This window comes from Pinus tabuliformis, chromosome 2_1 (genome assembly GCF_031772625.1).
Source record: "Pinus tabuliformis cultivar Carrire ecotype Pingquan chromosome 2_1, CPIR1, whole genome shotgun sequence".
In the NCBI taxonomy this organism is placed as follows: Eukaryota; Viridiplantae; Streptophyta; class Pinopsida; order Pinales; family Pinaceae; genus Pinus; species Pinus tabuliformis.
Genome location: NC_142299.1, coordinates 495675389 through 495687709, shown reverse-complemented (window position 1 = coordinate 495687709; position 12321 = coordinate 495675389).

The following is a 12321-nucleotide window of genomic DNA, read 5'->3' as shown; positions in this document are numbered from 1 at the left end:
AATTGGTGAATCCACTGGGGATAATATGGAGACGAATGCTCTTATCAAAATCCCAACTTTAAATCCAAATCAAACATCATATTATTCTAAAAATGTTTGCCATGATCAGTGACAATATCCCTTGAAATATTAAAATGTGAAATGATTTGGTTGAATAGGAAAAGATTTGTTGTCTCACCATTGTTTCTAAAAGTAGGCATAGCTTCTGCCCACTTTGTAAAGTAGTCCACCACTACGAAAATGTACTTGTGAGCCTTATCCGAAGCCGGGTTACAAGTCGTAAAATAAATACCCCGCTTTGTGAAAGGACACTCACAATGATGACGGGGAAAAGCAGAGTTGTAAGAGCGCACATTTTACAAGTATATACCTGACAAGGATGGCACTTTTTGACAGCGTCCATGCAATCTTTAAAAATGGAGGGCCAAAGATAGCCAACACGTAAGATTTTTTGGGTTGCAGCAAGCTCAGATAGATGACCTCCACAAGCTCCATTGTGGCAGTCATTAAGAGAGGATCCAACTTATTCCAAGGTTAAAAAATGTCTACTGATTCAATCAATCCCGCGACGATATAAAGTGTCACCGATAATAACATAATTTCTGGCTAGGTGATGCAATTTTCTACATTCATCCTTTGAAAGAGTCCAAGGAAAATTCAAAGTCTGGAGATATACTATGATGTCTCCATACCAAGGATCTTGTGAAGAGATTAGGAAGATATGTTGATCCGGAAATGACTCTTCATAAACAACATGCGCTTCACAAGGAAACTCTGAAATCAATTATGCGAATACTAAAGATTTTTTGGACTTGGATGACATAAATTCGAGATCAAATTCATGTAATATGACAATCCATTTATTAAATTTTTCCCCCAATCACTCGCATACTGAGGACAAACTGAAATGGGTTGAAGTCAGCCAACACAAAAGTATTTCTAAGCAGAATATAATGATAAAGTTGTTGGAATGAGGTTTCCCAATTTTTTCTCCCAAGCTCTCAAGCTCTCAACACTTGCAAGTCAAAATTAGTTGTGGTGAGTTGAAATGTATTTTTATAATGAAATTTAAAAAACCCACTTTTATAAAGTTCATAATTTTTAATTTTTATTATTTCATGAAATTTTTTATTTTTGGCTTGAAGTGTTAGGGGAGGTTGTTTTTCACGGTAAATGAAGACTTTGTGACATTTCTCAACAATTTGACCCCATGATGGCAGACCTATCATGGTAGGTACCATTTTAGTTACTGACATATAGGTTAGGAGTCAGGACATATCACTTTTTCTGCTGCATTATGCACCTTAACCTCATACTGTGATATTTTTCCATAGGGTCGACCCCATTATGTTGCGGTTTTCAAACCACTTTCACTCGTCATCTTATAAAATCATAACATAATGGTAGATACATTCCTTACATGGGCTTCCTAGTTAGATCCTCGCTAGCATATGTTGCCCATGCTGCAAGAATTTCTTAGGCTCGGGAGTCCTCTTTAGTCCTGCCATGACTTTGCGATGAAGCCTCATTTCTCTTCTTTTTTCACTATTATTCTGGCTTTATACCCTAGAGGCTCCCATGTGTTAAGTTGTGTCATCGCATTGCATATTAACTACTTGTACCCTTTTGGCCTTAAGACGACTTCATTTGGACTTGTGTATAAGCCACTTTTGACCATGACCTTTTTGCAAGTTCAAACCATGCATTCATTAGCCTCTATGACTTGACACCTTTTATCCATGGAAAGAACATTCCTTTGAGTGTTGATGACCAGTTTCACCACCTTGCATTGAGCATAGGAATGTTCCAGTCCCAGGAACTAGAGCATATGTTTTTAAACACTCATTCTTTCCACTATACTGTAGGCATGATTTTATTCTTTTTCAAGATTTAAATATGGAAAAGACAAAAAAATAATATATTCCAAAAAGAGCGGGAATGGGACATTTACTTCCATATTTGATGGTAGCAAGAGTCAATTATTTTGCCCTTGAAAAAATCACTCAAAATACATCTTTCCTTCATTGGGATGGGACTTAGTTAGGCTTTAGGAGAGCCATAACATTGTTCTTGAGTCAGTCTTCCTCAAGTTGATTATCTCTTCCAATCATATGGAGAGTTTGCTAATTCCTCCTACATTGCAAACTTATACAAAGTTATTTGATGCTGCCATATAGTCACATATGGATCGTGATTTTTTTCAAGGGAAGTTTACTTGTGTCGGCCATTTTGTGGTGTCTCTTGACTCATTTCCAGTCAGCCATACCCGGTCTGTCAAGTAATCTTCAATATCACATCAATTATTTGGTCCTTTTCTCATGTTAGTTAAGAATGTCTCCATTGAATTCTTACTAGCAGGTCTACTCTTATCGACTCCGACAAATAAATCTAAGAGTAGGCCTAGAGTTGCATCCTAGCCCTATTTACATCATTGATAGGTGACCTTGTGTTCAACATCGATCAATATCATGGGTCTTTGACTGTGTGGTTTCCATTTTGTTCGACGTCAGTTTAAATTATCACACATTAGGATTTGTGCAGTACCTTGGTTTCCATTTGACCCTATTTGTGGATTCCTCACCTCTATGCCAACTCTCATTATTGGTTGGTTCATAGGGATTCTTTTGTGGGCTAGCCACATCTTGTGTATGCCGAAAACGTACTTCAGAATGATTACTTCATCTATTTTCATTCAAGTTCTTCCAAATTATTTGCATGCAGGTTACACTCATGCTAGTTGATGTGGGATGCCTTAATGTCTTCCTTCCAACAAATCTTTTCCCATCGACTCCAACTCATTTCTCTAGGAACAAGATCTAGAGTTTGTTTTTCAGTACCTTAGGGTTTGCAGTCATCAGTGGTAGATTCCTTCGCTATCGACAGTGAGAAAATTACATCAATGTATCTTGATTTATAGATTCTCTCAAGTGTTCAACTTCAACACATTTATTCGCACTTGTTAGGTTGTACTGGGGTACCTTGACTCTCATCATCATTATCGATGAGTTGTCTCGCATTTGTTAATGGTATACATCAATGACCGATAATCAAATGATTTCTCACATGGTCGACTTCAAATCATTTATTTCCATAGTGTATAAATGTAACATATTCAATCAGTGAAGACCTCGGGTTGTGTCAACATCTTGGTTCACTTGTGATCTCTTTTAGTTTTCTGTCGGTGCTACCAGCCATCCTATATGTTGCAGTTCATTTTAACAACATTCTATATGTTGACAATCAATTTTTATGTAGTACCACTATTCCACCTATATGATATGGTACTATTATGAGGATCGGTTATGCAACATCAATGATCACACATTCTTTGAGCATCATTAATTAGTTTTTTCTATATGTGATATTGAGACATAATTCTGATGTATTCCTGTGCGGCTATGATCGAGTGATCCACTATGTATTCTTCAGTCTTCTTTGTACACTTATGTATACATGATGGATCCACTTTGTACTTGATCAACGGACATGCTTTACTATTTCTGAGCATGGGTATTCCCACCTCAGACATGAGTCTTCTTTCTGATTCCTTCTACAGGTATTCAGTGGGCTGGAATCTGGTGATCTCCTCTCAAGTTCTCAAATGATCTCTCTTTATAATTAATACATTTTGGCCATCATGTACCCCTTCTGACCTCATATATTAGGGGGAATCTATTATAGCATCATTCAACACTCCTGTAGTTATGATGCTTTGATATGGCCTTGGGAAACCCTTTCCCATTCAGACTTGATCATTTATTAAAAAACAATATTTTCAATTCTATACCTGGCTCTACCCTTACAAAATCATGTGCACATGCAGGTACCATAATATAGAACCCACATACATAATTTAAATATGAAAAAAATAAAAATATTTCCTATTTCTCAGGCGGGGTTTATGGGTTTCACTGAAATCCCACCTATAAGAGCCTATGGCCTAATTGAATCAACTGATTTCTAGTGGTATTTATACACCTCATGGGAAGGCCTAAATCATAGAAGGAGATAGGATATCGAAATTATAGTCCTTTTGTCCCCAGATCAAGTCTGATTCTCCCTATACCTCCTACACTCCCAATCATAAGAAACCTTTGTTTCCTTGCAGATATGTTCATCTTCCATTATATGACATCCTTTTGCACGTGGTTGAGAGGTGATCTTTGAGGCTTGGGTTGGATGAATCTAGAGGAAGGTTTCATTGGTGTCGTGGTCAGATCAAGTTGTATTCCTCCACTCTTATTTGTTGATATCAATAAAGAAGCTCTATCTTGTTCCTCAAATGTTGCGATCTCGTGTTTTTTATGATTCAAGTCTAATATATCATGATTTATATGTTTATGCTTGATGATCTAACATGTTTATTATGCACGCATTTCAAAAAAGAATAGGTGATATTAGAGCTCTGCAACTAGGCCCTAGGGTTTCCCTCCAGCTTCTTCGTCCGTTCCCACTAAACCCTGGCAGCGCACCAGCATCGATTTGAGGTCCTCTCTCACAGAGGTCGGGTCCTGGCCCGACAGATGACAGAGGGGGGGTCCATGGGGACCCCATCCTTTCGGGACGCAGTGATGCATATGAACAAAACGGCGGAAGGTCTCAAGATCCCAGGCTACGAAACAAAAAAAGACAGCTCAGGCAATAACACTGGAATGGCAGCCCAAGGACAGAAAGGTCCAATACAAGGATCAGGCATGTCAGACCTGGACAGAAACAAAAAGAAAAAGCACGTAAAGGAACCGGAAGCAGGAAAGAATAGCTCGAGCCCAGCACTCGAACCGTCAGAAGACGACAAGCATCACAGGGAGGAAACAAGATCTGTAGCAAATGAGGATAAAGCAGAAGCCTCCAACATCAGCTCCAAGAGCAACCTACAAGGTGTCTGTAAACCAAAGAAAAAAGAGGCACTCCGAGTAGTTTTCTCCGACCCAGAAATCCAAGCATTCAGGGATCATATGATGGAGCATGCCATCATCTGCAAATTTATGGGCCTGTGGCCCACTGAACGAGCCCTCTGCAACTGGATCAAACAACACTGGAGACCTAAAGGTGAGGTCGATCTCCACCTTGGAGCTAAAGGTTTTTTCACTGTTATCTTCTCTAACCTAGAAGATAAGGATAGAATATTTGACGGAGGCCCGTATTTCCTTTCCTCCGCCGGCCTGTATATGAGGCCCTGGAAAGCAAACTTCGCGCCTGAGAAAGAAACTTTTACCAGAGTCCCAGTATGGATCCGGCTCTTCTCCCTACCTATAGACTACTGGGGCCTTGCCACCCTCAAGTGCATTGGAGATCGACTTGGTACCTTCATCAAAGCCTCAGAGACGACCATACAAAGGAAATATACCTCCTGCGCCCGAATCTGCGTGGAAATGGATGTCTCAGGCGCCCTGCACGACGGACTGTGGCTAGAGTTCAGAGACGAAGACTACTTCCAAGCCATTGACTACGAGCAGATCCCATTTCGCTGCAGGAAATGTCATGAGCACGGCCACCTGATCAGGGAATGTCCACTAAACAAACCAGTCGAAGAGGCTAAACCTGAGCAGCCAGCAAAGGGTCAAGCGACCTTTAAAAAACCAAAACCCCGCCAAAGAGCATACAGGAAAAGAAACAGTAAAGCAGCAATGGGCCCAAGCAGAACCCTCAATCCGTTCGCTGTTTTAGAATCAGAAGCAGACTCAGAAGACAACCAAAAAGAAAATACACCCCCTGAAGCTCCTCTTCGACATATATCCACCCAAGGCGCCACGAATACAGAGGAACTTGTCACAGACACAGAGACTCAAACCCAGGAAGCAGCAGAGGACACAGACATGCTAACAAGTGATGGGGGAAGCGAAGACATGGATCTCAATGAAATTCTAGAAAAAGAAGGGGTCAATTTGCCGGCCATAGAAGAACAATGGAAAACCCAAGGACCAGACAATATCCCAGAGGAAGAAATCAGAAAAGTCAGGGATATTTTCATTGCAACACACCAAGCAGTACTGGACAGGCAACAAAATAGATTGGGGATCACAAAGGGCACAGGTAAGCATCCTAAAAATCTCTCCATTTTTTCATCAGGACGTAAGCAAAACAAAAAAAGAGGAAGAAGAACAGATGCAGAGGTTCTCCAGGATCTAGGCATATTCCTAATCAACTCAGGGAAGATAAAGGACTTGCATTCCTTCCTGTTTAGCCAATAACCTCCCTGTTTATAATGAAAATCACATCCTGGAATATAAGAGGGCTCAACAGCCTCACTAAACAACGACTTCTCAAAAGGAAGTTACAACAGGAGAAGCCAGACATTATGTTCATTCAAGAAACTAAGTGCTCCCCAGCTCAGATGGAAGTCATTTCCAGAAAGCTAGGATCCTCTATCAAATACATAGAAAGTGCAAGTCATGGGTGGGAAGGAGGCCTTGCAACCCTCTGGGACTCCAGAACTGTCGAAATTACTACTATGGAAGCTACTCGATCCTACATTGCCACTGAATTTCAATTAACAGGTAACTCTGAAACGTACCTCTGTATAAATGTATACGGACCCCAGCGCCTAGAGGATAAGGCTACATTCCTGTATATGCTAACAAAACTAAAGCAGAGATACCAAAACTCCAAAACAATCATGGGAGGAGATTTCAACATGATTACCACCCTCCTGGAAAAAAAAGGAGGTCTCAGACGCCTCAACAAAGACTCAGAGCTCTTTATTGACTTCATGGAGTCGGTCAAACTCGTGGATATCCCCCCTAACAATGGGCTCTACACATGGAACAACCGAAGAGGAGGAGTAGCCAGGATATCCTCCCGCCTTGACAGGTTTTTGGTTTCAGAAAACATCTTACTCGAAGGGACAACAGCCACCTCTGACATTCTCCCCAGTGGGGGATCAGACCACTGGCCCATTGCACTGGAAGCCGCTTTCATCCAATCCCCCAAGAACCGGCCCTTCAGGTTTGAGAAATTCTGGCTCACTCACCCAAACTTCCAGAGCCTGGTTAAAAAATGGTGGAATGAACCCTGTACTGTCAGAGGGACAAAAATGTTTAAACTTCAGTCTAAATTAAAGCACATCAAACTCAAAATAAAGGAGTGGAATACAACTGAATTTGGCAATATCTTTCAGGATAAACAAAACTTAGAAGACCAACTTCAGGAAATCCACAAGGATTGGTCCTCTGGGATTTACAAAGAAAACTCCATCGAACAGGAAAAGGTTTTAATGCAGAAGTGGCATATCCGCTCCCATCAGGAAGAAATCCTTTGGAAGCAAAAATCCCGCATCCAGTGGTTAAAAGAGGGAGAACGAAACACCAAATTTTTTCACAGATCAACAATGGATTATAGAGGAGCAAATAAAATCCTCAAGCTCACTAATGCTGCTGGAGAAGTCACTCAGAACCACAATGAGATCTCGTCTCTTCTTACCACTCACTTCAAACGAATAGCACAGGAGTCTCAAGAAGACCGAGTGGAAGCCTGTGAGACAATAACGCAAGCTATCCCTCAACTCATTACCCCAGCTCAGAACGCATCTTTGGTAAGAAAGATCACAATGGAAGAGGTGGAGGAAGCAGTTCATGACATGCCAAATGATAAGGCCCCGGGCCCTGATGGTTTCACAACAAACTTCTACAAATCATGTTGGAAAACAATCAAAACTGAGGTTTGGGAAGTGGTGGAAGATTCTCGGCGTTCCGGCTCAATTCTCAAAGGCCTGAACTCCACCTTCCTAGCCCTGATTCCAAAAGAGGAGGAAGCCCGAACCCCTGAAAAGTTCCGGCCTATAGCCCTGTGCAATGTAATATACAAAATCATCTCTAAGGTCATTGCCAACCGTCTAAAACCTATCCTCCCCAACATCATCTCGGAGGAACAATCGGGCTTTGTGGAAGGAAGACAAATTTTAGACAACATCCTGCTGGCTCAAGAGATGATCCACACTCTGCAATCAAAAAAAATCCCTGGAATGATGATTCAACTAGATCTCTCAAAAGCTTTTGACAAAGTCAATTGGAACTACCTGGAGGCTACTCTAAAAGCCTTTGGTTTTGACAAGGGATGGATCAACTGGATCCTCGCCCTCATCAAGTCAACAAATTTATCTATACTTGTCAATGGCTCCCCCTCAGCTCCTTTCTCGCCCTCCCGAGGCATCAGGCAGGGCGACCCGTTATCCCCATTCCTCTTTGTGATTCTTATGGAAGGTTTGAGTCGATACATACACAAAGCTAAGTCAGAAGGATCAATTAAAGGTCTGCGCCCCTTCCCTTCCATTCCTGCAACCACTCACCAGCAGTTTGCCGATGATACTATGCTACATGGAGCTCCCACCGTCAAAGAGGCTAAGGCTCTCAAGGAAATTCTATCTCTCTTCAGCAAGGCCTCAGGTATGGAAATTAACCAGGCTAAATCAACTATTTTTTTCTTCAATACTCATGTTTCTATTCAAAATCACCTCACAGGAATCCTAGGATTTCGTAAAGGCTCCCTCCCCTCGAAGTATCTGGGAGCTCCGCTCACCACCAAGCCATGGCAAAAGATCCATTGGGAGAAGCTCATAGCAAACCTGGAAAAAAAGAGCAAGCATTGGACCTACAGAGCCCTAAATTTTGCGGGACGCCTTGTCTTAACCAAAGCTATTCTCCAGGCTATCCCTCAATACATGCTATCTATCCTCCCAGCACCTAAAGCTATCCTCCAACAAATTCGGACCATCCAAAGATCCTTCCTCTGGAGTGGCAGCACAGAAAAAAGGAAATGGGCCCTTGTTGCCTGGGACAAGCTATGCCAATCGAAAATAACAGGAGGATTAAACCTAATAGATCCTGATACATGCAATCAAACTGGAGGCGCTAAGCTGTGGTGGCGATGGCTCAAAGAGACCCACCTCCCCTGGACCCGTCACTGGAAGGAGAAATACACACCCAACTGCAGGGATCAGGATCTTATTAGACTCCAGGAGCTGCCAGAGGGATCCCCAATCTGGAACCTCGCCAAAAGAAACCGAAACATTGTCCAGGATCACAGTTTCTGGGAGATTCGTAATGGCGAAACAACCCTCTTCTGGGAAGACGCATGGCAACAACACCCCAAACTGGAAAGCCCAGACCTTGGGGACTACAAATTACAGTGCCAGAACAGGGGACTTCTCACAGTTCAGCATTATTGGAATCACAATGGCCATGACCAAACCTGGCGTGAATGGACTCTCCCAGACACAAGCAATCACAACGCAGATCACAACGGAATCCAGGATCTTCACCAGGTTATTCACAGCAGGAAAATCAGGAGATCCACGGGCGCAGACAAGTTGCGATGGGGCATGAAAGGAAATGGAAATTTCACCTTAAAAGAAGCAAGAAAACAACTAGAACTCGCAGAGCAGAGGGAGCCAGTCCCGTGGCTTAACCAGGTATGGGATCCCCTACTTTGGCCAAAAATCCAAACTTTTCTCTGGCTTCTCATGCGGAAAAAGACCCTCACCTGGGAAAACCTAAGGAAAAAAGGCTTTGAAGGTCCCTCTGTCTGCCCAATGTGCATGCAAGAGGAAGAAACAATGAACCATCTGTTCAATTCTTGCAATTGGGCAAATCACATATGGCTGGAGATTGAGAGTATCATGAAGCATCAGAACAGGGATTTAGACTCAATTCATAGCACAATTATCAATTGGCCAAGTAACTATTCGGAAAATCCACAAACTAATAGCATATGGAAAACCTTACCTGGATTCATCACATGGACAATCTGGAAAGAGAGGAACAGAAGAATCTTCCAAAACGAGCATAGGGACCTCGAGCATTTGAAAATTACCCTAATGGAGAACATTCGGCAACTGATCCTGGTTAAGAGCCCTCTGGACCCGACCAGCAACATCTCCGAGAAGGACAGAGGAATCCTGAACGCCTTCAACATTAGAGCTGAGCAAAGCCATCAAACCCCCATTATTCAGCCTCATACCAGAAAAGTGCCCAACTCCTGGTCCCCCCCTCCTAAGGGCCTCACGAGGCAACCCGGGTCCAGCGGCCATTGGAGGCCTCATTCGCAATCAGCAAGGAGAAATTCTCCACATATACAGCCAAGCGTTGGGGAAAGCCACAAATAACGAAATGGAATTTACTGCTATGGAAAAAGGACTAAAAATCTTGCTCAGAAATCAGACAGGCAATGCAATTATCGAAGGTGACTCTGAAATTGCAATTATGGTAGCAAGGAAAATTTATGGTGGCACTCCGATCAGTAAAGTTACTAAACACTGGCGTCTATCCATGGTCACAGAAAGTATAGGAAATCTTCTGGGGCGCATGACAGGCCTTGTCTTTCAATCGATAAGGAGGAAAGCCAACTCAGTAGCAGACCACCTGGCAAATCATGGGATTGATAACCCAGACGGAACTGTGGACAGCTGTTGGAGCCAGGTCACGCACACTCAGCTCAAGGAAAGGTGCTCCCACCTTGCACGCTTGGACTTGGTGGCTGAGGACGGGACAGAATGAATACCCATTTCCCCCCTCATGGATAGGACAAAGGATCGTAAGCTTCCATCACACTGCAGGCCTCAAAGCACCTCGAGGTGGAAGGCAATTATGGATACAGCAGCTCACACAATTTTGTACAGCATCACGACAGGGGATGATATTGGCCACAGCAGCTACAAAGATCAGTGGGACACGTGGAGTCTCACCAGTAGCGCAGACGAAGGAAACCAAATTTTCTCCTACCCACCCCCCTCGCTTCACTCAACTCTGAATCCAAGCATTTATGGTGATCGGACAAACAATTTGATTGCCCCGTCCCGCCCCCTAGCTCGAAATCACCCCACCTTCATCCATTTAATCCCGCCCTGCTTCCTCTTGCTCCTCATCATTTTGAAGCCCTTCTCTCCGGTCTCTGCATTCAGCAATTTCCCCCAGCTCTTATTCCCCCAGAATTCTAGTTCGATGGCGAGTGAAGGATGCAGAAACAATGCTGCGAACAAAGAATTGCAGCAGGCAAAAGACATGTATGAGTCCAGAACCTCTGCGCGAAACAAGCGCAGAATCATAGATTTGGAAACTTCAGCCATAGAGGACGAAGGAAAACTCTCTGACCAGCAACTCGGCCAGGAAGTGGATTGGCTGCAGAATCCAGGCACTAACAGCACCCGGGCGACCCAATTCGTCCGCACCCAGGCGGAAGCCTGGCGCATGAAGACTATCCTGGCGAAGGCTATGGACGTACAAGCTGAACAAGCGGAGCAGCTGCGGACCCTTCAAAGTTTTGCGGCCACCATGACTCATGACCATATGGCCGTGGTTGAGAGCAGCGAATTCAAACTCTCAGCAATTCACCAGGAGCTGGGCTCGGTCAGCAACAAGCTCACTGAACTTATTCAGCTCCTCAAGAAAGTCATTCAGTCCGACAACAAGCATCAGGGACCATATCAGGGGGGACCACCAAAGGCTTAGTTTTCCTCTGGTCCTTTGTTTCTCTTTTCTGCTCTCAGTGGCTGCGGTAGCCCTATCTATTTTGCTATGTTTGCTCTCTGTCTTGTTGTCCTCTGTTCTGTTCAACGCTCTTTATGTATCAGTTTTTCCTCGATGTTATTACTTATGGCATTCTCTGGCTTGAACCACCCTGCGCGGGGTTCCTTTTGGCTGCCTCAGACTCTATGTTTTACATGGGCCACCTCTCTTGGCATCACCTTCTCAGCCCTACCTTCTTAGTAACTCCAGGCGAGGCCTGCTTCAGAGCGGCCAGTAATCTGCTTCGGCAGAGCTTTTGTAATATATGATTTTTATGTTAATATCAAAGCTTACTTACACAAAAAAAAAACATGTTTATTATGCACATAATTTGAACTACTTGCTATGTATATGTTTCTCTGAATTGTGTTCCAAGTGTGATCACTTTGGAGGAAGCAGAGGATTTGAACCATATGGGATGGACATCAAATGTAGGACCTATAGGTACTTCTCTCAAACCCAACTTTAGTAGTGTTCATAGTTTTCTTGCTTGAACATATGCTTCTTGTTGATAGTTTTCCTTCGATTTGTTGAGGTTGTCAACCCTTACCTTAGGGATGTTTTTCCCGCCAACACACATGAATTAATGTACATAATTTAGTTTAATTTTATTATATTTAATCTAAAATAATTTTATTAAACAATATATAATTGATTTACATTTTAATGAGATAAGTCTTTATTAATGTACATAAGTTGATTAATTTTAATTATATTTATTAAAATAAATTTATCATAATCATAACTTTCTTAAATTATTTATATTAAAATAATATATAAGGTTAATTTTGAACTATTTATATTAGAATAATATATAAGGTTG